Below are 14,513 nucleotides of genomic sequence, written 5' to 3'. Positions count from 1 at the left end.
CACAGGAAAGATGGTTTCCACCTGCTAGCTACACAGGAGAAGGACTCCACACAGGGAAAATTGTGACTCACTCTGTCCTCATCTTGACGTCACACAACTCAGTCTGTTCCTGTATGTCTCTGACACCTCCCAACTCATTATCCCTCCACCAGAGCCCGGGGTGAGTTCCTGTGAGTGAGTCTGTGAGTGGGACCTTTAAGGGTACATCTGGGTTTCCTGGAGCCTTGTGTCTAATCCGGTCAGTTGGAATCCCCACTCTTTTTTACAGCCAGATGCCATGGGGCCTCTTCCCAGCATAAATACTCCAGGCTGGGGAACCTGGTGTGGGGCTGGGGTCCCTTCCTCCTCTGTGGGGAACCTCCGTGGCTGAGATATCCCTCCGAATTCTGAACTGCCACGAGGAGGTGTGGGGCTGACCTGTTCCGCCTCTCTGCCTCTCCTAACAGTCTCAACATGGCGGCTTCTTTATATCCTTTGTTATAAAACTTCTGTTCAGGCAGACTTCAGATGGTTCTCCAAGTTGATCATTCTATAATTTAGCTGTAATTTTAATCTGGTCACTGGAGAAGGCAAGCACAGTGTTTATCTATTCCTCCATCTTGGATTCTTCCTTGATCAGCTTCCAACTTTCTTTACAATTCTAATACCTAGGTCCCATCTTCATGCACCTATGGAGATGAGTGTTTACGAACATGTGCATGTACTTGGGTGTGTATGTGGCAGTTTCACATGTGTTAAATAGTTGCTGAATAAATACATAACAAGGTCATGAGAGGAAAAGTTGGAGATGATGCTGTGAATTAAGGTCTTCAAGTCAGATTTTTGATTATGCCACCTTTGCTAAAAATACCCCCAACAGCTCTCTGAGGTCTAGAACATAACGAGCAAACTCCTAGCCCAGTGTGTAAATCCCTCCACAATCTGTCCCTGCTTCTGGCCTTAGACTCTCTTGCTCTTCAAAAATAATCTTCTGCCCCAATCAAACTACTCTTCTCATCATAATTCTTCTGCTTAAACCTGGCATTTCTCTACCTGAAACCTTCCAATGGCTCCTGTCACACTTAGCAAAACCTGATATGCTTTCCATGGAGGCCTCACGGGATCGGCCCCGCCCATCTCTCTGAGCACATCTTCAACCGCTTTCTCCCTTGTTTGTAATCTCTGCCACATTGGCCCTTTCCCTGCTTGTTGAAAGTGCTGAATTCTTTCCTGTCCCAAGGCATTGGTGTATGTTCTGCAATCTGCCTCAACTTCTCTTTTCTCAGACATTGGCAGGGCTGATGCCTTCTTATTTGAGTCTGAGTTCTTTTCTGATGACCCAGTCTGAAGTAGCACCTCCTTCACGCTCTCTGTACCACCCCATTTCATTCCATCTATAGCACTCATGTTTACCTGACATGGATTCTTGTTCACCTTTTTAGCTGCTTTGTACATTGGAATGTAAGTTCCATGATGTCAGGGACATTACTTTCAACTCACCACTATATCCCTGGGCCTAGAAAGGTGCCTACCCTAGAGTAAATGCCCCATGAGTATTTGTTGAATGACTGAAGAAGGTTCTTCTATGTCTGCAATGCTAACTACCTGGTTCCTGTCCCACTGTGATTGCCTTCCCTCCCTCTTTATCTAACACCAAAAAGCAGCATCAAACCTCCCTTCTCTCCTTTCTCTTAATTCCAAAAGCACCAGTAGATCCAACCAATTGCTTCTTTACTTTTCATTTAACAAACCAGGAACCAGGAAACTAGGTCTTATCTGCCACTAATGGTTGGCTGTCTTTTCAATGTTTGTGTCTAATTTTCTAATTAGGTAATAAGCTTCTGGAGATTAGAATAGCTAGTTGTATCCCTCACAATGCTCAGCATGAATGACAACTTGTTCTTTGCAGGGGTTAATAAATGCTTGACTGATTACCTAAACTACTTTAAATGAACATTAGTGATTCATTCATTCATTCATTCATTCATTCATTCATTCATTCATTCACCAAGTAGATGTTGAACATCTATCTCGCACCAGGCCTTATCCAAAGTGGTAGAGGCACAGTGGAAAACAAGATCTACAACTTTCTTACTCCAAGGAGTTTATGGTTAAGAGGAGAGACAATTAACCTGTGATTAAATATTTACCATTGTGAGAAGCATAGAACAGGGGAATTAGCTTTATTTTGGGGAGAGGGATCAGGGAAGACCCTAAGGGACATCTAGTCCTGAAAGATAAGTAGGAGTTAATTCAATGAGAATTGGTAATGGAGGGGGGCCGGCTGGGGAAAGAGAGACTGGACAGAGGCCCTTCTTATGGCTGCTTCCACTTAGGGAAAAACTGACTCAGGGATTGCTTTTAGGGGTCCACAGTTAGTTCACCACCTTACTTTGTGCCTTAAAAAAAGGGAAACCAGTGAACACAAAGAGCACAAGATTCCCATTTATAGGAGCAGGAATGCTGCCAATGAAAAACATGGATCATTGTGTTTCAAAATGCTTGGGATAAATCCTTCAGGGCTGATATAAAATACAAGCATTTAATGTATAAGAACAGCTTTAGAATACTATAATCAGATTATGGTGTTAGGGTTGGAAGATATAAAAGGACTTCGGATTAAGGGAACCAAATATGTTAATTTCTGAGAAACTGAAAACTGACCTTGAATATTTTCAAACTTGTTTCAGCCAGGGAACCTTTTGTTTGAATGAAATCTTATGAAGTGTGAACAAATTAAACACAAAGGTTACTGCTTGGCTGAGTGGGCTGGGGGTGAGGCCTGCAGTTCTTTGGTTTTCTCTTCCTTCAGAAACCCCCCAGGTTCTGGGAGCTCAGTCTATAAAATCATTCACTGCAGAGTGAAGACAGACTTGATCAAGGTAGGAGGCTTTCTCTGCCAAATGTTTCTCTCAGATCTCATCCAAGACCATGGGAAAAGCAGCCACTGCATCTTTTCTTTTCTTTTTTTTTTTAAAGGAAAAAGGAAGACTAAATTTCTTCACTTTTAAATGGATTGTTCTGGTGGGTGACAGAAACTCAAATCTATTGACTCAGGTGCTTGTATGTTTGTTATGAAAAGGTATTATGAGTTACACCAAAGAATCATGTTACTCAATGACAGAATTAACATTGGAAATGATTCTGCCCTTCCCCATAACTTAAACAAATCTATTTCTGGGAAAAAAATGTAATGAATCCTGTTCACTGACGTAAATGGAAAAGTACTGGCCACTACTTCTGTGTCCCTGGTGTGCTGCTGTCTGTTGTGAGCTCTTCAGAAGCCAAAGATGGAAAACATGTGAGCAAATCAACAGTGGAACACTTTTTAGGACCCTTGGGTTGGTCATTAAATGCCCATGTTCCAGACCGTCCATTCTCAACCTTTTTGACTATGAGGCTTCTTCCCATTCCCTCCCAGCTCCAGGTGGCCACAGGGCTTATGGGAAGCTGGGTACCAGTGAGGCCTCAGGCTGTGTGGGAGAGGGGTTCTCTCCACCACAGTCGAGGGAAGTCCTGAAAATCCGTACCTTGAGAACTGTGAATCTGGAGGAGAGTTTGCTCCTTTGGAGTATGAGTGGGGCATAGAGAGAGTTTGACATTGGTGTGACTAGGAGGTCACCTGCCAAATGAGTCGCATGTACCCTTCCTGCCCCTGGGTCTGGATGAGTATGAGGAGTGGGCCTGGACGGTAGAACATCTGGCCAAAAAGGAGTATTCTCAAGCCTTCAGAATTTCAGCTTGCTTGGGACCTGCCGTCCCTTTCTTCTTTCCTATTTCTCCCTTTGGAATGCTAATGTCTATGCTATGCTCTATTAGATTAAATAGAGATCTGATCTGGTCAATTATTTGAAAAGTATCTGTTTTTGGGATACTTGCCATGTATTTGGGAAGCACATAACATGTTTGGTTTCCTAGGTTCACAGCTGGAGAGCAATTTGCCTATTTATGAGAAGGACATGAATTTGGGGGCTTAGGTGTGGAATAGTATGGTCTGAATGTTTGTGTCCCCCCAAATTCATATGTTGAATCCTAACCCCCAAAGTGATGTTAGTAGGAGGTGTAGCCTTTGGGAGGCGAAGAAGTCATGAGGTAGAGCCTTCCTATTTGGAACTAGTGCCCTTATAAGAGACCTCAGAGAGCGCCCTTTCCCCTTCCACCAAATAAGGACACAGTAGGAAGATAGCAGTCTGTGCTCACCAGACGCCAAATCTGCTGGTACCTAGATCTTGGACCTCCTAGCCTCCAGAATTGTGAGAAATAAATGTTTGTTTTTTATAAGCCACCTAGTCTATGGTATTATGTTTTAGTCCTAAATGGACTGAGACAAACCCCCATGATGTTGTAGATCTTCAGGATAATGCAAGTAAAAGTAATTTTGACCCTTTATTATAGATTTTGGTGAAAATTTGCATCCTAAAACATAATCATGCAGTGACCTAAACTACAGAGAATAATTAAAACATGCAAAAATTACCCTTGACAATTGGGAGCCAACTTATATTTTGCTCTGGTTTGAAAATGTTAAGGTCAATCACGAACTCTTTCATTTTCTAAGGAAAATGTAGGATTAAGACACACGGATGGACCAAGGTGTAAATGTTGAAGGATCATCTCTGGGTATCTGAAAAAGATCAACAGAAGGAAGATGGTTACTAATGACACATTGTTATGGTGAACAAACAAAACAGAAACAGACTCACAGACACAGAGGACCAACTGATGGTTGCCAGGGAGGATGGGTGAAAAAGGGGAAGGGATTATGAAGTACGACATAGTCATGGGGGTGTACAGTACAGTATAGGGAATATAGTCAATAATATTGTAATAACTATGTAAGGTATCAGGTGGGAACTAGACTTATTGGGGAGAGCACTCCGTAATTTATATAAACGTCTAACCACTATGCTGTACACCTAAAACTAATATAATATTGAATGTCAGCTGTAATTGAAAAAATGAAAAAACAAAACAAAAACCTTAATAAACAGGTCAAGGAAGAAAATCTGTTTAATCATCGCAACAAAATAAAAGCTTCTGAAATTCACAGCTGTTAAAAAACAAAAGGGGTCTGAATTCTGCTGGTGTGCCCGTGGGGCCTTTGGCCTCTATCCCTTTCTCCTGCCTGGAACACAGTCATGACATCAGCAGTGCAGCCAGCATCTTGTAATCGTGAGATGAAAGCCACACTCTGAGGAAAGTGGAACAGGAACAGGGAAGCAACCTACATCCCTGATGGCATTATCGGACTGCTTTGGGCTCCAGAACTTTTTTCTGTTTCTGAAAAATAAATTTGTGTCTTGTTTAAAAAAAAATGCTGTTATATGAGAAAAATTGTATTTAAGAAAAATTGTATTGTTAAAAAAGAACAAATCAATGTCCACTTTATCCTTATCAAAATCATAATTTTCATGTTTCTTTTAGTTCTTGAGTCATAAATCTCCTTATTCTCATAAACATCATTTTTTTGGATTGATTTATTGTCCCTATTATTATTATTACTATTATTTTATTAGTTTCAGGTGTACAAAGCAATGTAATAGTTAGACATTTAAACCCCTCATAAAGTGATAACCCACCCCCAAGCTACTCCTCCTCTGACATCGTATAGAACTGTTCCAATGCCATTGACTGTCTTCCCTATGCTGTACTCCACAGCCTGTGACTATATATACCTGCATATTTACAGTCGACATTCAATACTATTCTACTTCAGCTTCAGGTCTATAGCGCATTTGTCAGGCATCTACACAGTCTATGATGTGATGCCCCTGATAAGTCCAGTGCCCGTCTGGTACCTTACCTGATCTTTACAACATTGTTGATTGTATTCCCCCTACTGTATTAACTATCAATTTGTATTACTTAATATCTTCACCTTTTTCACCCTGACCCCAACCCCATTCCCATCTATCACCCTGATCAATCTAGTACCTATCTGGCACCATGCCTACTTATTACTATATTGTTGACTATATTCCTTATGCTATAACCTACATCCCCATGACAACTGTGTAACACCCAATTTGTTCTTCTTAGTCCCTTCCCCTTTCACCCATCCTTAATTCCCCTCCCATCTTAAAGAAGTCCCTCTAAGAGTCCTTGTAATACTGGTTTGGTGGTGATAAACTTCTCATAAACTTCTTATGTTTGGAATAAGATGCATCTTATTTGGAGGCCCTATAATTTCAAAGGCATAAAGTACAATCTAATTTTATGCCAGCAACTCATTTAGGGCTGCAGTAAGCAGCTGAATACAGGAATAGTCTCTGATGATAGTTCCAGATATGTTTTTAGCAGCTGGAAAATGGAACTATATTCTATTAATGTGTACCCAGTGACTTGATATTTTAAGTTATTTTTATTAATTTGCTTAACAGATACTTTACAAATAATTGACCAGATCAGATCTCTATTTAATCTAATTTGGTTATTGAGGTAATTAAAATATCACATCAACTGCATTTCAACCAAATGTTTAAAGAAATAACCTACTATTTCCATTTGCTATTAGCACTGACTGAATTGGGTGTGTTTTTCTTTGGGGTCAGAAACAATGAAACCATCATTTAGAGAGGTTCACTCACTTTGCAGTTGCTTTGAAGCATATAGTAGAAGCAAGTGGAGGAAAAATGAGAATTTTCATTGGAAGAGATGAACCTGCCCTGTAAAGTTTGTCATGGTTACCAAATTTACGCCAAGAACCTGAAAGATTACAACAGGAGCCTCTCCTCACGACCCTTACCATCTCCGTAAACTGATCCATGCAATTCATTCTAATCAACTCAGGAGTTGCTGGGCTATTCAGGGTGAAGGTCGTGGTCAACCCTCTTTCTCTTCGGGCAGCAGTCACTGCATCTTGTATGGCAAAGAACACGGAGGATCCCAAGAACATTCCAGCCTCACCCAGTCCCTGAGAAGGAGTGCAAAAGGCCATCAGAAATGCATGGTTGTTTTAGCACTAATTTGTATTCACACACACACATGCGCGCGCGCGCACACACACACACACACTCACTCACTCACCTCTTCTGACTTTATTGCCCTCAGAGTGGAGTGTGTCTGACTTGCCAGAATTGATTCCCCTCATGACGATTTGTGTGTGGGGTCCTCCTCAGGGTAGCCCATGAAAATGCCCCAGGACATCAGGGTAGCAGGGCAACTAAAAACTCCTGTTCCTCCACCCAGGTCAAGAAGACCAAAGCCCTTGGTGCCCTGTAGGGTACTCCAACTTTGGTTTCAGACCATTTGTGTTTAATCGAAGACCGCAACAAAACCACAATCTTTGTAGCTGAGCTTGAAAGACAGTGAGATGGTTGCCTCTGGACTGCTGACTTTTCACATGTGCTCACTTCCCTGGTGTGGGTTGGATGCTTTTGAATTAAAAGTGTGGGGGCATTGTATTCTGAATAATTCTCGTACTGATTTTTCTTCTTTCTTTCTTCAAAGTCGTCTGGTCTTTGGTCTATGTCCAGGGCTTTAGAAGAGAAATGGGACAAAGTACCCTAAGTAAATAAAGACTACCCCAGGCTGTGGTTTTTACTCTGAAGCAGATGTGGAAGGACAGGGGGAGCTGGTGAAAGAAGTGGTTTCCTCTGAGGTGAGGAGGAAGGGATGTCTTGTGCCCTATTTGGAGCAGAACCAGCATGAAGGTGGCTAGACCTCAAGAGGCAGGGTCAGTCAGGATAGTCGTTAGAGATGTCCCTGGCCAAAGTCTGGTGCACAAGTGGAGATAGAGGCCTTTCATACAGGAAGTCTGACCTTCCTTCCAACTTTGACCTACTCCTGAGAAAGAGGGAGAATTCCCTGTAAACCTGAGGTTAAAGATGCCATCTGTACGGCCAGATATGGGCTCAGAATAGCACTTACTTTGGAGAAGTTGTGTTTTTGTGTACTTGCATTCGAGAACCTTTCCCTTAAGTCTATATGGGCCAGTGAGACCCCCCTTGGCTACAGGGAACATGGGTCAACACCTCTTGTATCAGTGTCTATTAAAACCTCAGAGAAAATCAATGGTCAGGGAGAAACTTGTTTGAAAGCCCATGCTGACTTGGGAAGGGTGTGAGAAAGGAAGAATTGAGTCTGGAGGACATGTGGAAAGGGTGCACAAAAGAAAACTCTGGGCTGGTGAAATTTGCCTAAAACTTCAGTTTTATCTCATGGTGGCACTTAGCCTAATGAATCAAGATGTTTGACTCCTCCTTTAACCACCTTGTTTGATTTAAATTAGTTTCATGATATCTCTCAAGAGTGAAGATTCTATTTGGGTTTCTGAACGTCAGTGAGCACCACTTTGTCATGAGTTTGTTTTTCTTTTCCCATCTCCCTTTGGGATCTACAATTCCAAGGAGTAAGCAAATTCAGGAGACTGTTTCATTACTTCTTGAAGGATTATGGGCTCAACTAAGCACCCCTCCAATTCATGTGCTGAAGTCCTAAACCACAGTACCCCAGTACATGACCATACCTGGAGATAAGGTCTTTAAAGAGACAATGAAGTTAAAATGAGGTCTTTGGGGTTGCTTATAAGAAAAGGAAATTAGGACACAGAGAGAGTGACATCAGACATGTACACACACAGAAAGATGATTACGTGAGGACACAGTGGGAGGGTGGCTATCTGCAAGCTAAAGGGAGGCCTCAGAAGAAATCAAACCTTGATCTTGGACTTCCAGCCTCCAGAACTGTGAGAAAAAGTACCTCTGTTTTTCAGTTCATCCAGTCAAATATTTTGTTATGGCAGCCCTAGCAAACGAATAGAGAGATCTCAAGTTCTTACCTTGGATGAGTAGATGGCTATGGGGTTTTGGGAATGCACCAAAGTGACATAGAACTCTTCTGGTATTTCAGCGACAGCGGGGATTTTGTAGTCATTTGTACCCCGAGAATAAAGCACACCTTCTGGGGAATATTTCAGTTCTTCTGTGGTATATAATCCCATGCCTTGAATAAATCCTCCTTCAACCTACAGACAAAATTTTCCCAGTTTATAAGCAAAAGATATTGATTGGATAAATACTCCCATGGGACTGCACATGGCGCTCTGAGCAATAGTGAGCCATTTGGGAAAGCTCTATGACAGACTTTACAAAAGGTCCTTCAGGATCTGGTGCCTGCCATCCTGCATGGCCTCATTCCTAGCTCTTCTTGCCCAGCTATCCCGCATTCCAGGGACCTGACACTTGTCAAATTCCAGGGAACCCTCCAAGCTCACCAGATTCCTTCTGACCTCCAAGTCTTTGTAAAGGCAGTTGTCCCTGACTCTCTTCACTGCTCCCCAGCTCAGCTTGTCCACCTGGTAAACTCCTATTCACCCTCCAAGTTTCCAGCTGAAGCATAACTGCCTCTTTGGAGCCTTTGGAATCCTGCCACCATCTCCTGGATGGATTTAGAAACTGCTTCTTCCGGGCTCACTGCATTTGAACCCATTCCCCCATCAGGGTGGCACTCAGAGGGAATTTTCCTTGCTCAACTCTCTCACTTTTGCTCTTGCTTCACTCTCTCTCTCTCACTAATTTATAAGTATACTGAGTCCTGGCCTTCTTGTATCGTGTACTTAGCATGGTGCCTGGTACATAAATTCTCAATAAACTTCTGTTGAATTAGATAAAAAAGAAGCTAACATTAAAGAAACTGGAACTAGAATAAATGGAATCAAGACACTATTTATTATAATATTTGGATTTGTTAACTTCCTTTTATAAATTACCATGGAGAGTAGATCAATGTTAAACAAGGTGGGTTGGAAGAAATATTTCTATTAAATTAAATATTTTTTTGTTAAAAGCCATGTTGAGTTTTAATTGCAAGCTATTATGATCTTAGAGAAAAAGGCTTAAGGTCCTATTTAAAGGGGTTGTCTGCCTTGAGGTTAAACAAATTGAAGGAAAGTCACAGTTTGCATTTTATTGATTTGTAAACAAACTTAGATGCTGCATGTGGGTCTTTCCAAATGCTTGCCCCTAAAGGAAAGACTGAAGTCCAAGAGTTCCAGTCTAACACACTTCTGGTTTTCTTTCCTTTTCCAATGGGACCAACATAGTGTTTTCCCTATCATAACATCTATATTTTTGCCTTTGCTTAAGCAATAAAGAGGCAGGAACAAGCTGGGAGGAGGAGATAGGAAGCGGAAAGGGAGTTGAGGCCTGAGGCTAGCTTTGGTTCTCAAACTTTACAGACTTAAGATGAGTTTCAGGTACGGATTAAATGGGCAGATTACAAGTCCCAGTTTAGCAAAGTTATGATGGAGAAGTCTGCGCCTGGGTGGGCATAGGAATCCACATTTCCAATAAACACTATAGGTGCTTTTGTTGCAGAGTCTGAGGACCACATTTTGAGGAACACTAAGGGGACAGTTAAATTTTTCCTCAGAAAACCCAACGGCCAATCTAGGTAAACCAATCTCTTAGGATTTAGGAGGGTGGGTAGCTGTTGGTAGACGAAACTACCACAAGTCTGTCAGGGTTAATGCCAAGCTGCTCAACCTGTCCAGCTACTGAGGTCTAGGCTGTGGACCAGCTGCCTCACTTCACCTGGGAGCTGGTGGGCAGGTCTGGGGTGAGGTGATGCAGCTGGTCTGTTAGCCCCACTTTGAGTAACAAGGCTAGAAAAAAAAAAAAAAAGCAAAGCTACACCAATAGCTGGAAAGATTGTAACTTAAAGTTTAAAAAGCCTGTGGGTGGGAGGGGAGTTCTCTCAGTTGGTTAGAGCACGAGCTCTGAAAAACAGTGTTGCCGGTTTGATTCTGATATGGGCCAGTGAGATGTGCCCTTCGCAACTAGACTGAAAGACACAACTTGGAGCTTAGGGCTCTGGAGAAACACACTGTTCCCCAATATTCCCCAATTAAAAAAACAAAATAAACAAGAAAAACGATTTCACTCTTAAAAAAAAGGCTTTGGATGCATGAATTTCATTTATCTGTGAGATAAAAAGTCAAAAATTCAGCAAAGGGGAAAAATTGTGTTTAAGTATTTCTTTTTCCCTTATATTTCTCTAAATATTGAATTCAATATAAATTTGAATACTAATGTAATTTTATTATGTATTCATGTAATGTAACTAATTATAAATGTTAATTAATTGTACATTAATTAACTAGAAGTCATGGAGAATTATAAAGCAGGATAACACACATATAGCTGCCACGCAAAGACAACCATTGTTTACTTTTTCTTGAATTTTCTTCTGATTTTTAATCTATTTTTTTTGTGTGTGTAATATAATACATATTGCAGAACACTTGCACCAGGTATAAATGCCATTTGGAGAACTCTGGGAAATAATATTCTGAATGGAATTGACCGAAAGTCCCTTTGGGGTGGTCGGGTATCACGCACCTGCCCAATGTCCACGGCTGGATTTATGCTGAAAGCAGCATCCATGAAGATGTCAGTCCTAAGGAGCTGTGCCAAGAGAAAATACATCATGGAAAATGTTAATATTATTGATTTAAAATAGATCTTTACTACCTGTCCCTGGATCTTCCACCGGCAGGATCAGGGCGGTTATTGTTCACAGCATAGAAAATGCATCCATGTTCATGTTCAACTATGAAGAAGGTGAACACCAATGTTGCTCTTTACCTTGTGAGCCCCGGTCAGACAGTCGACTTCAACCTCAGAACAGGCAACTCCGTAAATAAAATACGGAAAAGCATGACCTTCCTCCTTCTCCCAGTCCATATTTGTCTGGTAGCCTCTGAGAAGAGAAATCAGGAGTGAAACAAAAGGCACTTCCCCACCAGTGGTCTGATCACCTGTGGTGCTCTGGGTCCTGGGGATGAACAGAGCTCCTACCCACTGGGTGAAGGCCTGTCTCCCCTTCTGTGAGGGGGACTGTGGTGATCAGAGAGGCAAGAGTACCACTGTGGACACGGGGAGAAGGTCCATTAGTGTCTGAGCCCTACTCTGCAGCATACAGTTACTGGGATGGGTCAGATGTGTGTCCCTCCTGGTTGGTAAACAGCTGTGGACCCAGGAGTCCCTGGCCCCTCCAACCCCGGATCTCCATCCCCACCCCCAGGACCCATGACTGAAGGTTTCACACCGGGCACAGCAGCGCCGCAGTGCGCTCCAGGCACTGTTCAGATTGATGAGTGCCCACCATCTCTGCCCAAGTATGATCTAAACCAAGGTGAAAACGTCCTTTACTTGAAATATCCAGTCGTTGACAGGCTGATGGATTCTTCGAAGGCTTTTTCAATCTGGAAGGCATGATTGGTTACAAAGAAATATAAGTTTAGGAAAAGTAATGAAAAATTCCACGCTGAGCTTGCCTCCTCTTGTTTGCTCACTGCAGCCACATTCATCTCGAGCACAATACACCTTGTAAAAGCCATAGGTCTTGCTTTTCAAGGGAGGTGCTTAAAGGCAGCTGCTAGCTGTGCTCTGGGATCCTCTAGTTTTTGGAGTAGCACAGTGTAAAGGTTATTATTTTTTCACCCTTTTCGGCTTTTTAAATTAGGGAGGGGGCTAGGCCATATTCATGTACTTATGTGCATAGCCACGTACACAGGAAGATGTATATGTATATACACATATACACACATATATGTATACATATGTATGTGTGTGCATATATGTACGTGTACCTTTTTAACCGGCTTTTTCCCAAAGAATCCGATTGGCTGTCTCAGTAGATATAATGTGTCAGCTTTCCTGCTGGAGCAAACTGGGTAGGGCTGGGAATAACAATACTAGTGATAATTGGAATAATTATTGAAAATAGAGTAATCTTTTGCTATTAGGACTGCTATTATCTCCATTGCTCTGGTGAGAACACCAAGGCTCTGAGACACGGAGGAGGAACTCATCCCACAGGAACTTGTGACAGAGCTGGGGCAGCAAGGCCAGTATGTTTTTACTTTCGAGCCAATGCTGTTACCAGGCTCTGTGAGAAATTAGGCTCTGAGATAAAGGCAAGTGTCAATGGACACCGACATCGCTTTCACTCTTCTGGAAAAGCAGAAGTGCATGTTAATAAATACTTCGTTTCCTGAATGGACACCACCAGCCAGCCCATGCGCTTGGGGCATGTACCCAACAGGATGTACTTGCCTTTTCCTGGTGGGGATGATGAGGGGAACACTCACCCAGTCCTCCCATCTTCCCTGAGGGTTTTTCCTGATGATTGGTTGAAGACGGGCCATGAGAATTTGGCAGGCATTCTAAAAATAAATATTTCAAATGGCATAGGATATAAAAGCCACGGGGAATAGCAACATGCTAAATAGCTAAAAATCAATTCAAATGTCAAATGTCAATCAATTTGATGTTCCATTGAAGAACCTGCTTCCTAGTCTTCAAGGCAGGTTTTCTTATACTTGAGTAAAACATGGAACACCTTGGAAAGAAGCAAGTATTCCTGTGGACCCTGCAGTGTTAAAATTATGTTTATTGTAATGTGGTTTAAGTACATGCTGACATAAATCTAGGTTGAGTCTTCTTAGAGTTATAGCTCTTTAATAGCGATAAAGCCAAAACAAAAATGGCAAAGTGTGTAGACCAATCTATATATCAATAAAAACCAAAATAACAACATTAATCGTCATTCATGTTTTCTGGAGCTAAACTGCTGCCTGGAATACAGAAGATGTCTTGACTGCTGTGGCATTCATACTTTGGAGTTCACCGTGCCTATGGCGTGTAAGCTAATGGATCAATTTTCTCTCCACTCTTCTTATTTAAACTGCTATTCAATTTTCATTGGCATTTATACCTTGCTATCATCTGCTCTTCAAGACAACATCATTCACGTATAAAGTCTTGCCCTTGTTGCCTTGATACAAAATATACTTCTTGGTCCCAAATGTAGGCAAAGAGATTTCATGGCAGTACTCCACTTATAAAACGTCATGCTGATGATGCAAAAGGTGCTTGTTTTAATTGAAATGGAAAATTCAATTAAATTTCAATTTCAATTATTGCTGTGACATCTTGATCCCCTGAGATTATAGCTGCCAACCCCTGGGTGTCCGTGGGCCCCAGCTTGGCTTCCTCTCTGAATTCAAATACAAATCTGTTTATATGTGTGCCCTGACTTATTTATCGCAGCCTTAGAACGCACCTCATGCCCTCTCTTCATCTCTGTTCCTTCTGTTCTGTCATCCCCTCTTTGGGTTATGGTCTCTGGCTTCTCATGCATTAGCGAGATCCCAGTGTTCATAAATCGATCTTTGCTGGTACATTCAGTTTTCAATCACTGACCCCATTACAAATGGACGCCTTCCAAAAGAGGGCCACGTCCAAGGCAAACCCAAGTAGCACAGTTCCTGCCTGTCCAAATATCAGATGTTCTTCCCCTTATCGTGCCCTGACCACAATACTCCTGTGCACAGCTTTACACACAACAGTCTGACACTCTCCTGAGGTAAGTTTTCCTTTAAGAAAGTGAGGTATTGCAGAGAACATTTGTAATTCTTTTGTGATGTCCTGAACTGCTTTCTTTGTGTGGTGAATTCTCTCACCTTACATTCCTTGGTAGGGTCGCCTCCCCCTATTGAAGCTCCAAATGCCAGATACTAATTTGTCCAG

General features: G+C 42.0%; 1 long non-coding RNA gene across 1 annotated transcript in view; it reads right to left on the bottom strand.

The window, feature by feature from the left end:
• Nucleotides 1–4,352: 4,352 nt before the first annotated feature.
• Nucleotides 4,353–14,513, bottom strand: part of LOC109455121 (aldehyde oxidase 4) — a 119,266-nt gene continuing 109,105 nt past the window's right edge. The window contains exons 32-38 of the long non-coding RNA XR_012495729.1: nt 13,073–13,147; nt 12,132–12,184; nt 11,565–11,679; nt 11,319–11,384; nt 8,759–8,944; nt 6,725–6,892; nt 4,353–4,603 (exon numbers count right to left, since the gene is read on the bottom strand). This is a non-coding gene — a long non-coding RNA (aldehyde oxidase 4). The remainder of the gene's footprint in view (nt 4,604–6,724; nt 6,893–8,758; nt 8,945–11,318; nt 11,385–11,564; nt 11,680–12,131; nt 12,185–13,072; nt 13,148–14,513) is intronic.

This window comes from Rhinolophus sinicus, linkage group LG01, assembly GCF_036562045.2.
Source record: "Rhinolophus sinicus isolate RSC01 linkage group LG01, ASM3656204v1, whole genome shotgun sequence".
NCBI classification, from domain to species: Eukaryota; Metazoa; Chordata; class Mammalia; order Chiroptera; family Rhinolophidae; genus Rhinolophus; species Rhinolophus sinicus.
Note: the sequence above shows the minus strand (reverse complement) of the source record. Positions and strands in the feature narration are given on the sequence as shown.